Source organism: Trachypithecus francoisi, unplaced genomic scaffold (genome assembly GCF_009764315.1).
Source record: "Trachypithecus francoisi isolate TF-2019V2 unplaced genomic scaffold, Tfra_2.0 Lachesis_group11, whole genome shotgun sequence".
Taxonomy (NCBI): Eukaryota; Metazoa; Chordata; class Mammalia; order Primates; family Cercopithecidae; genus Trachypithecus; species Trachypithecus francoisi.
The window spans coordinates 105,923,807-105,941,581 of NW_022681456.1; the positions used below are offsets into that span (position 1 = coordinate 105,923,807).

Consider the following 17,775-nt stretch of genomic DNA (forward strand, 5'->3'; position numbering starts at 1 on the left):
AAAATACTGAGAAATAAATTTAACAGCAATGCATGGTGGCTTGTGCCTGTAATCCCAGCACTTTGGGAGGCCAAGGTGGGTAGCTTTCTTGAGCCCAGGAGTTTGAGACCAGCCTGGCCAACATGGCGAAACCCCAAAATACAAATATTAGCCAGGTGTGGTGGTGCATGCCTATAATTCCAGCTACTCAGGAGGCTGAGGCACAAGAATCACTTGAACTTGAGAGGCAGAGGTTGCAGTGAGCTGAGATTGGGCCACTACACTCCAGCCTGGGTGACAAAGTGAGACTGTATCAAAATAAAATAAAATAAATTTAATAAAAGAAACATAAGATTTTTTAATAGAAGAAATATAAACCACTGCATGGTTAACAGACATTGAAGAAGACCTAAGTAAATGCAGACATTTCATGCTCATGCATTTGAAGACGTAATATTGTTAGGATGACAATACATCCCAAATTGATCTACAAATTCAATAGAATTCCTATCAAAATTCCAGCTGGCTTTTTTGTAGCATTTAAGCAGCTGATCCTAAAATTCATATGGAAATGCAAAGGATTCTGATTAACCTAACAGCCTTGAAAAAGAAGACCAAAATTGAAGAATTCATACTTCCTGTTCTCAAAACTTGCTACAAAGCTACAGTAATCAAGCAAGACTGTGCAGTACTAGTATAAGAATAGACATATAGATCAATGAAACAGACTTTTACCAGAGTAAACCCATACATTTATGGACAAGTAATTTTTGAAACAGGTGCCAAGACAATTCAATGGGGAAATTATAGTCTTCTCAACAAATGATCTGGGACAACTAGATATTCACAGTTAGAAGAATGAAGTTTGACTCTTGTTCTGCATTATATCAAAAATTCACTGAAAATGGATAAAAGACCTAAACAATTAGTTTAGCACTTTATCCTAAAACTAAAACTCCTAGAAGAAAATGTAAGTGTAAACCATGTTTGTGACCTTGGATTAGGCAATGGTTTCTTAGGTATTATACCCAAAGTACAAACAACCAAAGAAAAAATAGATAATTTGAACCTCATCAAAACTAAACACTTTTGTCCTGCAAATGATACCATCAAGAAATGATACCATCAACCTGCAGAATTAAAGAAAATACTTTCAGGGCCGGGCGCGGTGGCTCAAGCCTGTAATCCCAGCACTTTGGGAGGCCGAGACGGGCGGATCACGAGGTCAGGAGATCGAGACCATCCTGGCTAACACGGTGAAACCCCGTCTCTACTAAAAATACAAAAACTAGCCGGGCGAGGTGGCGGGCGCCTGTAGTCCCAGCTACTCAGGAGGCTGAGGCAGGAGAATGGCGTAAACCTGGGAGACAGAGCTTGCAGTGAGCTGAGATCCGGCCACTGCACTCCAGTCCGGGCGACAGAGCGAGACTCCGCCTCAAAAAAAAAAAAAAAAAAAAAAAAAGAAAATACTTTCAAATTAATATTTCATTAGGGAGTTTATTCAGAATATATTCTTAAAACCCTTATAAGTCAATAATGAAAAAATAAATAACCCAATATTGTTGGGCATTTATGCAAAAGAAATAAAAACCTATGTTCACATAACAACCTGTATATGAATGTTCATAGCAGCTTTATTAATAGTCAAAAAGTAGGAACAACTCAAATATCTTTTAATGAGTGAATGTGAAAACTGTGATACATCTGTCATACTGTACAATACTCCACAGAAATAAAAAGGAATAGATTATTCGTAGACACAACTTGAGTAAATCTCAAGGGAATTATGCTGAGTGAAAAAGGCAGTCTCAAAAGGTTACATACTATATGATTCTGTTTATTAATATATGCAATTCTCAACAGGACAAAACTCTAGAGATAGAGATTAGAGTTTGCTAGAGGACAGGAAAAAGCATAGAGTGAGATATGTGAATACAAAGTAATGAAGGAGTTCTTTTGTGATGATAGAACAGCTCTGGTCTTGATGTGATTACACAAATTTGTGCATGAGATAAAATTACCTGGAAATATGTAACACACACACAAATGAATGTAGATTTAATCAAAGGTGAAACTGAATAAACTTTGTTGATAGTAATACTGATATAAATTTGCTGATTTTGATACTGTACTACAACTATTTAACATGTCACCATTGGGAAGCAAGGTGACAGGTTTGTGGCACTCTGTACTATTTTTGTAATTTACTGTGAACTTATAATTATTTCAAAATTAAAAGGTATTATAAAAAATTAACAAAATAAGTGAAATAAGTCAGTCACAGAAAGATAAATACCACATATTCTCAGTCACATGTAAGAGCTAAAAAAAAAAAATTGAGCTCATAGAAGTGGACATTAGCAGCTGGGAAGGATAGTGGGAAGGGAAAGACAGGAAGAGGTTGATTAATGATGCAAAGTTACAGCCAGATGGGAGAAGTAAGTCCCAATGTTCTGCAGCACTGTAGAGTAAATATAGTTTAAAACGATTTCGTTTATAATTTCAAAAAGTTAGAAGAGAGTATTTTGAATGTTCACAACACAAAGAAATGATAAATGCTTAAGGTGATAGATATGCTAATTATCCTGATTTGATTCTTATATATTGCGTACATATATGGAAATATCACTCTGCATCTCATAAATATGTACAATTATTATGTGTCAACTAAAAAGGAAAAAATGAACAAAGGATTTGAACAGACACTTCTCCAAATAATACATACAAATAGCAAATAAGCACCTTGCAAAATGCTCAGCGTCATTAGTTATCAGGAAAATGCAAATTAAGCCACAATGCGATATCACTATACTTGCACTACGATGGCTAAAATTTTAAAAAATAACAAGACCAAGCATTGACAAGAATGTGGAAGCAACTTGGCTCTCTCACACATTGCTGGAGGTACAGCCACTTTGGAAAATAATCTGGCAATTTCCCATAAAGTTAAGCAAACCCACTCTTACCATGTGACTCAGCAATCCAACTTCTAAGAATTTACTCAAGAAAAAGAAAAACATATGTCCACGCAAAGACTTACTTGCAGGTGAGAAATTCATTGCAGCTTTGTTCCCAAAAGCCAAAAATTAGAAATAGCTTAAAAATCCATAACTCTGCAATAAAATGGGTCAATCTCAAAAACATTACACTGAACTAAAGAATCCAGACACACACAAAAGTACATACTCTATAGTTCTATCTATACAAAAGACTAGCAAAAGCAAAATCAATCTACAGTGATAAAAGGAAGATTTGTGTTTGCCTCGGACCAGGCGTTGTGGGAGCAGCGGATAGATTGGGAAGAAGCACAGAGGAACTTCTCGGATGATGGATCTGTTCTATATCTGGATTGTGTAGATGGTTACCCGGGTATGTGCATATTTACAACTCATTATACTGTATATACGAAGTGTATGCATTTTAGTTTTCTAAATTATGCTTCAATGAAGTTGAATTTTTAAAAATATAGACCTTAAGATTTTTCTGGGTTTGCAGGGATGATAGAGAGAGGTTAAGTTAAAGAATATAATGGTTTTAATTCTATGTGGTTAGTAGAATGATACTGCCGTTAATGGACATGTGTCTCTCACTAATCCCAAACTCATTATGGTCACAACTGAACTAAAGATCTCCTTTCAGCCGGGCGTGTTGGCTCACACCTGTAATCCCAGCACTTTGGGAGGCCAAGACAGGCAGATCACCTGAGGTCAGGAGTTCGAGACCAGCCTGGCCAACATGGCAAAACCCCATCTCTACTAAAAATATAAAAATTAGCTGGGCGTGATGGTGGGCACCTATAATCCCAGCTATGCAGGAGGCTAAGGGAGGGAGAATCGCTTGAACCCGGGAGGCGGAGGTTGCAGTGAGCCAAGATCGTGCCATTGCACTCCAGCCTGGGCGACAGAGCGAGACTCCATCTCAAAAAAAAAAAAAAAAGGAAAAAAAATCTCCTTTCATCACCACCCCCAAAACTACTCTTTCTTGGGTGTTTTCCGTCTCAGTGAATGGCATCCTTAGATATGCAACCCAGAAAACTAGCAGATGTTTTTGACACCATTACTCTCATTCCTCTTCACTCCCAAATCTAATCAGGCCTGCTGATGTGTATCTCCTAAATAGACTTCAAATGTGTTGGCTTCTCTCCATTTCCATCATAACCACACGAGTTCAAGCCATCATCTCTCACCTGTGCCATTCTAATAACCTACCAAACTATTCCCCCTGCATCTATTCTTATCCCCAGCACTGATCTGGACGTTTGGTTGCAAATGACAGAAATTCTTTTCACACTAATGTTTTTAAAATAAGGAAATATATTTATATAACCAAGAAGAAGTGAACTAGTCATGACTAGATCTATGGATTTGCCTAATTTATTCAGAACTCAATTTTTCTCTTTATTTCATTTTAGAGACAGGAGTGCAGGGATATATTCTCAGCTCACTGCAACCCCTGCCTCTTGGGCTCAAACAATCCTCCCACCTCAGACTCCCGAGTAGCTGAGACTACAGGCATGCATCACCACCCTGGCTAATTTTTTTTTTTTTTTTTTTTGGGTAGAGACGGGGTTTCACCATGTCACCCAGGCTGGTCTCAAACCCCTGGACTCAAGTGATCTGCTGCCTCAGCCTCCCAAAGTGCTGGGATTACAGGGTGAGCCACTAAGCCTTGCCTGTTTTTCTCTTTAACTCTTTAATTGTACTTCCCCCATGTTGGTTTTATTCTCAGATGGCTCTCTGCAAATGATGTAAAAAATTGTTGATCTTTTCCTTGCTGATCTGACCTGGTCCTTACAGGTACCAATCCAGAGGAACAAGGATTACCTCTTCACTTAGAGTTTGAGCAAAAGTTAGAGAGGGCATTGGTTAGTCTAACTCGGGTCATGTGCCCAATCCTGAACCAAACACTAAGGCCAGGAGAATAGGGAACTGTGGTTGGTTAGAACTGGATTATATCCTCATTCCTGTGCTGGGCAATGAGGGAGAGTAAATTCCACCCAAGTCCTATGGCAAGGGCTCCCCATAGCAGAGGGGTTCTGTCACCAGCACTGGGGAGAAAGGGAAAGTGGCTAGATGAACAAAAATGGTAACTACTAGAGTCTGTTTCCATTCTGCTCACAGAAACCAGAATTATTTTATTTCATCCTTTTTAAGTTAAATTTGATGGTACATCATTCTCCTGCTTCAAATCATTAAATGACTTTCTATTGCTTTTGGGATAATATTCAAACTCTCTCAGATGGCTCAGAGTCCTTTATGCTCTAAGCCTTGCCTACATCCCCAACTAAATTTTGTCACTCTCTCCTCATTCTCTATTCCAGCCACCCCAGCCTTTTCCAATTTCTTTCACATGTCATGTTTCTTCACAATTCGGTTCCTTTTCACAAGCTGTTTCCCTGAACACACTCCACAGTCCCTCCGTCAGAAAATACCTAGCCATTTTAGGGTACGGCTCAGCCACGACTTCTTCAATGCAATTTTCATGTATCTCCAGGTTAGGTCACACTCCCACATGCAAACACATTCATTGCCCATGTACATCTCTTCTATCACATTTCTCTCAATTGTAAGTATACGATCATTAAGGTAATGAAGGTTTAATATCTGATCCCACTGGTTAGAATGTAAGCTCCATAAGGGCTGGGACGATATCTGCCCCATTCGTCTCCAGGCCTGGCACCTAGCCCTCTCCCTGGTACAAATAACACATGCAATTTTTCCCCCAATAAATAAATAAATTTGGTGAATGACCAGGAAAAGAGGAATGATAAATCTGATTTTAGATAGGTTGAATCTAAAATAATGACAAGGCAGCAAGTTAGAATATTTGTAATAGACATTTGGATATATGGAGTCATCAAGGTGAATACAGTCTAATATTCCACGGGACTGTCATCTTTCAAAAAGAAGACCAAATATCAAAAATATTTTACTTCCCCAAATGACAAGTGATTTCCACTTAGGGGTTGAGAGGTGATGAAATTAGGGGCCCATTCAGAAAGTCTTTCCTGTCTGCACACCTGGTGTTTTACTAACAAGCTTGACCCAAACTGGAGTGCCAACCACGGGCCAAAAAAAAAAGGCAGCGGCAGGGAATGTTGAATACAGAAGCCTGAAGTAATTTTAGTTTTATTTACACAGGTTGTTCAGCTTAGAAACTGAAGTCAAATTTAGAGATTCAAACAACTCATATAATGGGTACATTTTCTACCATCCTTTTCCTTGGTAAACAGCATTTAGAGACAGTGAAAACAGCATGTCTTTCTAAGAAGAGCTCACTGTTCCATGTCTTTTTCAACATTCTTTCTCCACACCCACTCTCTGCTCAACATAAAGGTTTTGCTTGTTTGGGGTTATTCTGAGCTTAAGGAGCACTTCTCAAGAGAGTAGTCTAAAGGGTGTTTTTGTATTTTCCTTCCTGAGGTGTGTGCAGGAGGAAAGAAAAAAATAACGACCACAGCTATCCTCCTATTCAAAACAGTCCATGAATCATTTTTCTTCTTAGTATTTTTCTTCTTAACAATATTTAAAAGAACCGTGAGTGGCTAAAGTTCTAGAAACTCCAGGTACTTCAGTTCTTTAATAAAAATAAATGAGACTCTTGTTTTCAAAATGTTTGTTGTAAAATATAGATATTTAGCTAATGTTTAAAAATATCATAGGTTCCAACTTAAAGGAAAAAATGATGGAGAGGAAGAAAAAGCTGTGCTTGAGCTTTATTCCAAAGTTCAACCCAGCCCTTACTAAATCAGTAGTTTACATTGTCAGCAGCAAAACAAGAAACCTCAGGACAAGGAGAGAAAAGCAAGTGAGAAACACCCAGAAGAGAGGAGTTGTGCTGAGAGGGCAAGAAGGGGATGATGTGAGGCCTTCTTTGAAGATGAGTTTGAATTTCAACATTGTTTCAGAGCTTATTCTTCAAGAATTTTTTTCCATTCACAGACTACATATGTTGCCTACTGCATTTCAAGGGGCAGCAGGAGAATAAAGACTTAACTGAGCCAAGAAATAGGCGAGTTGCTCCATCACTTGTCTACTTGTTGAAACTCCATGTTTCTTCCCCTTTCCTGACATTTTTGCTGGACATGGAAAGGGAAGAGTTCACAGGTGGCTGAAGATTGGACTATCACCCTAAATACATCATGTATATGCACAGCCTAAAGGTTTAGAAATAGAAGGAAGGTAGGAAACACATGCTAACCAGGCCCATATAGGTCAAGGGATTCTCTGCAGTCGGATGTTTTTTGTTTTTTTTTTTTTTTGAGACGGAGTCTCACTCTGTTGCCCAGGCTGGAGTGCAGTGGTGTGATCTTGGCTCACTGCAACCTCCGCCTCCCGGGTTCAAGCCATTCTCCTGCCTCAGCCTCCCGAGTAGCTGGGATTACAGGCACCCGCCACCACACTCGGCTAATTTTTTGTATTTTTAGTAGAGACAGGGTTTCACTATTCTGGCCAGACTAGTCTCGAATTCCTGACCTCGTGATCTGCCTGCCTTGGCCTCCCAAAGTGCTGGGATTACAGGCATGAGCCAGGGTGCCTGTCCAGTCTGATGATTTGTTTTTTCTTTTTTCTTCTTGAGACAGAGTCTCACTCTGTCACCCAGGCTGGAATGCAGTGGAGCACTCTTGGCTCACTGCAACCCCTGCCTCCTGGATTCATGCTATTCTCTATGTCTCAGCCATACAAGTAGCTGGGATTGCAGGCGTGCGCCACAATGCCTGGCAAATTTTTGTATATTTGGTAGAGACAGGGTTTTGCCATGTTGGCCACGCTGGACTTGAACTCCTGGCCTCAAGTGATCTGCCTGCCTCGGACTCCCAAAGTGCTGGGATTACAATCTGCGCACCATGCCAGCCTGCAGTCTGATTTTTTAGTGCATTAGGATTGGTCCTTCATTTTTCTACACACTCTCCTAGTCTGCTCATTAATGCATAAAATTCCAGGCTTATAAAGCCAATTTTGTAAAAGAAAATGCATATTTGGCTAAATATGTAAAGTTCTATAAATGATTGTCCCTATAGTTTTTTTTTTTTTCAGAAAGTAAGTTTGGCAAATTTATGAGGAAAGAGGAAAAAGGAGTGAAGGGAGATTGATGAAGGGCCTAGAGAAAGAGCCTAGAAAAGTCAGGCTAAGAGCGGAGAAGATCAACCCAACTTTTGACTGAAATTAGACCTAAGGCTGGCTCTGAAGTATTCGTTAAATCTTTTTTGGTCACTGCTATTGAATCCAAAGATGGGTAGTACAAAAATATGACTATTCTCTAAGATTAAGTCAGTGTTAACTAGTAAGCAATAATACCTATTTACACATAACTGAGATTACAATGTCTAGCTAGGCAGTACAATGTCTACCATATGGGGAAGTGGCTTTCAATGGAACCTGCAACTCCAGCCCTAATCCCCATAACAGATAAAATTTCTCCGGGTCTCATACATTAAAATAATGCTCACAGGGTAAGTCGGGAGTATATAATGTATCATATGTATACTAACATGTATCATATATATACAGTATGATTTATAAAACTTGCACCCATCCTACAGAAATAATATGAGCATGTAAAGCTATGTGTATAAGAATTTTTCATTGCAGTAGTTCATAAGAGTAAAAACATCATTGTATTCAGTTCCTGGAGATGCTTCTGTAACAAAGTACCACAAACTGGGTGACTTTAAGCCCCAGAAATGTATGGTCTCAGAGTTCTGGAAGCTAGATGTCCAAAATCAAGGTATCTGCAGGGCCATGTTTCCTCTGAAAACTGAAGGAGAATCATTTCTTGCCTCTTCCTAGCTTCTGTGGTTGCCAGCAATCAATCTTTGTGTTCCTTGGCTTGTAGATGCATCACTCCAATCCCTTGTCTTCATAGTCTTCCCTGTGTGCATGTCTGCCTCTGTGTCCTTACAGGTCATTAGTCATATTGGATTAGGGCTCACCCTAATGATCTTATTTTGACTTGATCACTTTATAAAGTTTCTGTTTCCAAAAAAGGTCATGCTCCTTGGTAGAGGGGATTATGACTTCAACATAGCTTTTTGTGAAGGACACAATTCAACTCATAACAAACGTGGAAGCCCATCAATAGGGAAAACAAATTATATATTTCTGCAATAGACCACTCTGTAGTCATTAAAAAAAAGAGAGAGAGAGAGAGAGAGAGAAAAGTGCCAGGTGCACTGACCTACAAAGCTGTCTTGGGCATATTATTACTGCATATTATCTAATGCATAAAATATGTGTGGATATAGTCTATTTATGTGTTAATTGACTGTTCATGTTATTGGTAAGGCTTCCTGTCAATAGTAGGCAATTAGTGGTTAAGTTTCGGGGTAGTCAGAAGTTATATGGGGTTTTCATCTGTCTCCTAACCCTTGCATTATTCAAGGGTCATCCGCATAGAAACAGAAAAGATTAGTAATTGTTAGGAGACGGTGAGAAGTGGATGTGGCTGTAAAAGGCCAGTATGAGGAATCTTTGTGGTCATGGAAATGTTCTTGACTATATCAATGTCAACACACTCGTGATTTTGTGCTAAAATTTTGTAAGACGCTACTAGTGGAGAAACCTGGTTAAGGGTACATGGGATCTCTATGTATTATTTTTTACAACTGGATGTGAATCAACATTTAACTCCAAATAAAAAGTGTAATTTTTTAAAAAGTGGGTGCACCAAAATCTCAGAAATCACCACTAAGAACTTATCTATGTAACCAAAAACCACTTGTACCCAAAAAGCTATTGCAATAAAAATAAAAATTTTAAAAATTTGCTCTCTTTTTTCTCTGCCATGATAGCGTGTGCTTGACTCCACTTATTACCATGCCTTCTCACACGACTTTCAGGATTAAGCATTTCCTGGCCAAGAAACAAAAGCAAAATCATCCCATTGCCCAGTGGATTTGGATGAAAACTGGTAATAAAATCAGGTACAACACCAAAAGGAGACATTGGAGAAGAACCAGTCTGGGTCTATAAGGAATTGCACGTGAGATAGTGTCAAGGTCATGACCACCTTACCATATTAACCTGAAAATGTCACCACTATCTGGACAGTTGTACATGTTTTATTGGGAATATTTTTTTTTCTCTGTGTATGTGCTGCATGTGTACATACACAGGTTGGATTCAGTAATAAATATATGAGACCTTTCCTTTCAAAAACAAAAAAAAAATTAAGCGAAATTAAAAAGTAAGTGGACCTGTGTGGTTCAAATCTGTGTTGCTCAAGGGTCAACTGTAATTTGTCATTTCAAGAATGCTATATAAATGGAACCATACAATATGTAACCTTTTGAAATTTCCTTTTTTTCATTCACATAATTCTCTGGAGATTCATCCAGGGTGTTGCATGTGTCAACAGTTCATTGCTTTTGATTGCTGAGTAGTATTCCAGGGTATGGATATATCACAGTATGTTTAACTAATCACCTGTGAAAGGGTGACCTGAGAGTTGCTTCCAGTTTTTGCTGTTACAAATCAAACTACTATAAACATTCATGTGTAGGTTTTTGTGTGAACATAAGTCTTGTTCATAAGAAATGGCTAAACATAAGCAATGACAGGGTTGTATGATAGTTATATATTTAATTTTTTTTTTCTTTTTTTTTTTTTTTGAGACGGAGTCTCGCTCTGTCGCCAGGGCTGGAGTGCAGTGGCCGGATCTCAGCTCACTGCACGCTCCGCCTTCCGGGTTTACGCCATTCTCCTGCCTCAGCCTCCCGAGTAGCTGGGACTACAGACGCCCGCCACCTCGCCCGGCTAGCTTTTTGTATTTTTTTTTAGTAGAGACGGGGTTTCACCGTGTTAGCCAGGATGGTCTCGATCTCCTGACCTCGTGATCCGCCGGTCTCGGCCTCCCAAAGTGCTGGGATTACAGGCTTGAGCCACCGCACCTGGCCATATATTTAATTTTTAAGAAACTCCTATACAGGTTTCCAGAGTAACCACACTATTTTACATTCAAAATAGAAATATATGAATGATCCATTTACTCTGTATTTTCTCCAGCATTTGGTGTTGTCTATTTTAATTCTAGCCATTCTGATAATTATGTAATGGTATCACATTGTAGTTTTAATTTGCATTTAACTTGCAAATATTTCTCACACTCTGAAACTTTCCATCTTATCCTCTTATTAGAATCTTTTGCAGAACAAAACTGTTTAATTTTGATGTGATCTAATTTATCAATTTTTCTTTTTATGGATCATGTTTTTGGTGTCAAGTCTAAGAACTATTTGCCTAGCTCTAGATCCCAAATATTTCCTCCTATACTTTTCTTTCTAAAAGTGTTACAGCTTTACATTTTACATTTAATTCCATGATCCTTTTTGTATAAGGTAAGACTTAGGTCAGCCAGGGGCGGTGGTTCACGCCTGTAAACCCAGGACTTTGAGAGGCCAAGGCGGGTGGATCAGGAGGTCAGGAGATCAAGGCCATCCTGGCTAACACTGTGAAACCCCGTCTCTACCAAAAACACACACAAAAAAAATTTAGCCGAATGTAGTGGCAGGAGCTTGTAGTTCCAGCTACTCGGGAGGCTGAGACAGGAGAATGGCGTGAACCCCAGAGGCAGAGCTTGCAGTGAGCAGAGATCGCACCACTGCTCTCCAGCCTGGGCGGCAGAGCAAGATTCCCTCCAAGCCCTCCAAGTCCTCCAAGACTTAGGGCAAATGTATTTTTTCTTTTTTTCTTTTTATTATTTTATTTCGTGGTTTTTTTCCCCCCATAGATGTCCAATTGCTTCAGCACCAGTTGTTAAAAAGACTATTTTTTCTTTATTGAATTGATTTTGCACCTTTATCAAGTCAGTTCGGTATATTTGTGAGGGGCAATTTCTGGGTTTTCTATTCTGTTCCTCAGGTCTGTCTGTTTCTCCCTTCAACAACACCACACATTCTTGATTACTGTAGCTATAAAATCAGTCTTGAAATTAAGCAGACTAATTCCTCCTTTTCAAATTTGTTTTAATCCATTCTTATGTATTTGCCTCTTCATAAAAATTTTGAAATAATCTTATACATATATGCAAAAAACCTTCTAGGAATTCTTACAGAGACTGACCGGCAGCTGGGGATGGTGGCTCATACCTGTAATCCCAGAACTTTAGGAGGCTGAGGGGGTGCATCCCTTGAGGCCAGTAGTTCGAGACCAGCCTGGCCACATGGCAAAACCCCTTCTCTACTAAAAACACAAAAATTAACCAGGCATGATGGCACATGCCTGTAATCCCAGCTACTCCGGAGGCTGAGGCAGGAGAAGCGCTTGAAACCAGGAGGTGGAGGTTGCAGTGAGCTGAGATTGTGTCACTGCACTCCAGCCTGGGTGACAAAGCAAGACTCTGTCTCAAAAAAAAAAAAAAAAAAAAAATCTTTTTTTTATGAAGAGATTGACCTGCATATCGATTTGGAGAAAACTGGCTGGGCATAGTGGCTCACACCTGTAGTCCCAACACTTTGGGAGGCTGAGATGGGATAATCACTTGAGGCCAAGAGTTCAAGACCAGCCTGGTCAACATAGCAAGACCCCATCTCTATTTAGAATGTTTATATAAAATTTAAATAAATAAAAAAGAAAGAAAAGAAAAATATTGGAAAGAATTGGTATATTCTCTATATTGAATCTTCCAATCCATGATCATGATATGTCTCTCCATTTATGTGTATCTTCTTCAGTTGCTCTCATCAGCACTGTGTAGTCTCCAGCATACAAGGCCTGTACATGTTTTCTTAAATTCACACCTAAGTATTTCATTTTTTTTTTTTTTTAGTCACTGAAAGTGGTAATGTATTTTGAATTTCAGTGTCTAGGAATTCACTGCTGGTATAGAAATACAATTGATTTTTTTTATGTTTATTTCACATCCTATGACCTTGCTCAACTCACTTATTAGTTCTAGGAGATTGTTTTTGTAGATTCCTTAGGACTTTATATGTGGACAATCATATCATTTGCAAATAGGGATAATTTTATTTCTTTCCTTCCAGTTTATGTACTTATTTCCTTTTCTTACATTATTGCTCTATGTTGAATAAAAGTGATAAGGTTGGACGTACTTGCCTTTTTCCCCACCATGAAAGGAAAGCATTTAGTTTTTTACCCATTAAGCATAATGTTAGCTATAGGTTTTATATATATATTCCTTATAAAGTTGAGAAGTTTCTCTCTATACCTATTTTTCCGAGAGTTTTTATCATGAATGTGTCAAATTTTGATAAATGCTTCTTCTACGATAATTGATATAATAATGTCTCTTTTTAGCCTGTTAACATGATAGATTACATTGATTGATTTTTAAATATTGAACCAGCCTAGCATCCCTGGAATAAATATTGCTGGTCATGGTGTATAACTCTTTTAATATATTGCTAAATTCTATTAGGTAATATTTTGTTAAGGATTTTTGCATCTATATTCATAAGGGACATTGATTGGTCCACAGTTCTCAGTTTCGTGTTGTGTATTGTCATTATCTGGTTTTGGTATCAGGATATTAGCAGTTTTATAAAACGAATTTGTAAACATCCTCTCTTCTTCTATTTTTTAGGACAGATTATGTAGAATTGGTGTTAATTCTTCTTTAAATATTTCATAGAAATTTCCACTGAAATCGTCAGGGCCTGGACATTTCTTTGTTGGGAGTTTTAAAATTATGAGTCTGATTTTCTTGAAAATGTCAGAGATATTCAAGTTATCTATTTTATTTGGGGTGAGTGATGGTAGTTTGTGTTTTTGGAGGAATTGTTCTATTTTTCTTAAGTTTTCAAACGTACGTGTGAAACGTGTTTATAGTATTTCCTCATCCTTTCGACAGGTGCAGAATCCATAGTGATATCCCCCATTTTATTCCTGATATTGGTAATTTGTGTCTCCTCTGTTTTTTTTTTTTTTTTTTTTTTTTTTTGAGACGGAGTCTCGCTCTGTCGCCCGGGCTGGAGCGCAGTGGCCGGCTCAGCTCACTGCAAGCTCCGCCTCCGGGTTTACGCCATTCTCCTGCCTCAGCCTCCCGAGTAGCTGGGACTACAGGCGCCCACCACCTCGCCCGGCTAGTTTTTTGTATTTTTTAGTAGAGACGGGGTTTCACCGTGTTAGCCAGGATGGTCTCGATCTCCTGACCTCGTGATCCGCCCGTCTCGGCCTCCCAAAGTGCTGGGATTACAGGCTTGAGCCACCGCGCCCGGCCTGTGTCTTCTCTTTTTATTAGTCTGCTAAAGGTTTGTCGAATTTATTGACCAAAAAAAAAAAAAAAAGGCTATTTCTTTCATTGATTTTCTCTATTGCTTTCTGTTTTCAATTTCACAGATTTCTGCTCTTTATTATTTCCTTCCTTCTGCTTGCTTTGGGTTTATTTTGCTCTTTTTTTTTTTTTTTCCCAGGGTCTTGAAGTGGGAACGTAGGTCACTAATTTGAAACTTTTTATCTTTTCTAATGTAAGCATTTCGTGCTATAAATTTCTTCCCCAGCACTTCTTTAGCTGTGTCCTACACATTTTGATAAGTTGTACTTTCAAGAGTGTGGCAGCAGTGGGAGTTCCAGCTCTCCATGGTGGGGTGATCTCATTACTACTAGGTGACGGTGAAAGTAATGACTCCAACAGGCCTGCTTTGACACCAACCCAGTGGGAAGGGGTAGGTAGCCCCTTTGCTGCCTGATGGAGGTTGATGTCCAGACTCTCCACGTGGTCTTCAGTGACAGAGCAGGGGGCCTGCCTTGTTACCTACCGCAGGAATAAATGTGACAGCTCTTGAGGTGGGAAGGCTGGGCTCTGCCACGTGGCCTTCGCTAGCATAGGTGAGGGTGGGGCCACAGGTTTTCTGTGGTGTTTGGTTATAGTAGGGTAAATATTGTCTAAAAGATTTCTGTTTTTGTAGGTTGCCTCTTTCCTACTTCTTTGGCTGGAGAGAGCAGGCTTTTGTTGGGGTTGTTGTTTGTTTTGTCGATGCCAGTTAGTGTTTCTGGGCAGTCAGGTTTTTAAGCTCCAGGGCTGGAATATCTAAGCCAAAAAGAAAACCCCGGGAAACTCACCAGCATGTTGATCCTCAGGTTCCTAGGTCCCTAGCCAATCTGCTTTCCTCTCTCCCAGCTTCAGAGTCTTCTCTTATGTTTGTTTTGTATACAGTGTTCAGGGTTTTTAGTTGTTCTTAGTGGGAAGAACAGGGAAAAGTATATCTACTCTATCTTCCTGGAAGTGGGAATTGTAATTTTACTTTTTACTTTGTATAATAAATTATTCTTTTTAAATGGTGGGAGTATGAATGGTAACTTTCAACGTTTTTCTTTTGTGCCTTTTAATGCCAAATATGCTAAACAATGAATCTACATGATAAAGCTATGCAGTCTTCCAGCTATAAAATGCATATTTACATGAAAAATCTCAGACAACAGAAGGCAAAGATTCTTGTTCAGATTATTTCATGCAACTGAAAATGTTTCTTATAGTCTCTCATAATCCACATTTAAAGTATTACATATAAGCTTTGCACAGTGGCAGTATCATAGCCAATGAGGTTTATCCAAGGCACAATTATTGCTAATTGAAAACATTTCCCAATACCCTGCCATGAAGACTTGCAATATAGTTGGCATTAGCAATTTTTGACAGTCTCTACAGAGACTGAATATAATATTGTGATATATATAAAACATATAGCCTTATAATAATTAAAGACATAGTAGATATAGTTTCTTTAAACCTGTATTCTCTCTTCTCTCTAAATCATACTCAAATAATAGTAAAGAGTTCAAAAAGTAAAATATTTCAAGGAAAAAATGGCTAACATGGTAAAACCCTGTTTCTACTAAAAATACAAAAAATTAGCCGGGCGTGGTGGCGGGCGCCTGTAGTCCCAGCTACTCTGGAGGCTGAGGCAGGAGAATGGCATGAACCTGGGAGGCGGAGCTTGCAGTGAGCCGAGTTCACACCACTGAACTCCAGCCTGGGCGACAGAGCTAGACTCCGTCTCAAAAAAAAAAAAAAAATAGCAGCTTTCACAATACTAAGGAAAAATTATTTCAAACCCAGCATTCTATACTTTGCCAAATTATCAAGTAAATGCAATGATAGAATAAGAAATTCTCAAACTAGTGAGGTCTCAAAAGATTTAATTCTCATTTACTTTTTCCAAGAAGATACTAGAAGAAGTGGTCCCGCCAATACAAGCAAGCCAATAAACTGTCAGGAAAAGCAAACAGAATACTCAGTATGAAAGTGAAGGAAGATCCCAGGATAAGAACTGGCCGGGCGCGGTGGCTCAAGCCTGTAATCCCAGCACTTTGGGAGGCCGAGACGGGCGGATCATGAGGTCAGGAGATCGAGACCATCCTGGCTAACACTGTGAAACCCCGTCTCTACTAAAAATACAAAAAACTAGCCGGGCGAGGTGGCGGGCGTCTGTAATCCCAGCTACTCGGGAGGCTGAGGCAGGAGAATGGCGTGAACCGGGAGGCGGAGCTTGCAGTGAGCTGAGATCCGGCCACTGCACTCCAGCCCCGGCGACAGAGCAAGACTCCATCTCAAAAAAAAAAAAAAAAAAAAAGAACTGTACAGCATGAAGGCTGGGCGCAATAGCTCATGCCTGTAATCTCAACACTTTGGGGAGCCGAGGCGAGCAGATCACAAGGTCAGGAGTTCAAGACCAGCCTGGCCAACATGATGAAAGCCCATCTCTACTAAAAATACAAAACTTACCGGATGTGGTGGTGGACACCTGTAATGCCAGCTACTAGGGAAGCTGAGGCAAGAGATTTACTTGAACCCAGGAGATGGAGGTTGTAGTGAACCAAGATTGCGCCACTGCACTCCAGCCTGGGTGACAGAGCAAGACTCTGTCTCGTAAAAAGAAAAAGAACTGTACAGCAGGCTGGTTGAGAGAGCAACCAGTCCAGATTGAAGTAAGAGAGAGCACCAGGAGTGCTGACAGAGAGAGAAAGAGAAGGAAAAGAAGAAGAAAAGAGAGAAGAAAGAAGGAAGGGAAGGGAAGGGAGAAAAGAAAGAAAGGGAGAAAAGGAAGGAGGGAAGGAAGAGAGAAAAGAGAAGGAAAGATAGCAATTGTTATATCACTTTATGGTGTGACACTTCTAGCAGAGAGGTTTAGGATTAATGATATAAAACTAAGCAAACAACAGAGACAATTATGAATTCCAAAGAAAACCAAAAGTTGCTCAAAGCAGGAAATGGAATCATAATCCCCTTACATGGCTTAATTACAAGTAATTTTCACATACTCCTAGTATGATAAACACTGAATATTATCTTACCAAGAATTACGGTAAAATCATAATAATGTGTTAGAAAAGGGGAAATGGTGTGTAACGATAGGTAAGCTAAATCCTCACCTCCCATAGTAAAAAGTCAATAGCTAATATTAAACACCTTTGTTTAAAAATCAAGAAATAACAGTGTATATTAGTCCTTTTTCACACTGCTAATAAAGACATACTTGAAACTGGGGAATTTATAAAAGAAAGAGGTTTATTGGACTTATACAGTTCCACATGGCTGGGGAGGCCTCACAATCATGGAGGAAGGCAAGGAGGAGCAAGTCACATCTTACGTGGACGGTGGCAGGCAAAGAGAGAGCTTGTGCAGGGAAACTCCCATTTTTAAAACCATCAGATCTCGTGAGACCCATTCACTATCAGGAGAACAGCATGGGAAAGACCTACCCCCATAACTCAATTACCTCCCACCAGGTTTCTCCCACAACACGTGGAAATTATGGGAGTTACAATTCAAGATGAGACTTGGGTGGGTACACAACCAAACATACCATTCTGCCCCAGGCCCCCCCCACAAATCTCA

General features: G+C 39.4%; 1 non-coding gene across 1 annotated transcript; it reads left to right on the forward strand.

Annotated features, from left to right (window-relative positions):
• The first annotated feature begins 15,447 nt into the window (after positions 1-15,447).
• LOC117091292 lies at positions 15,448-15,588 on the forward strand. Its single transcript, XR_004440385.1, has one exon. It is a non-coding gene; the product is annotated as a U4 spliceosomal RNA (small nuclear RNA).
• The last annotated feature ends 2,187 nt before the right edge of the window (positions 15,589-17,775 follow it).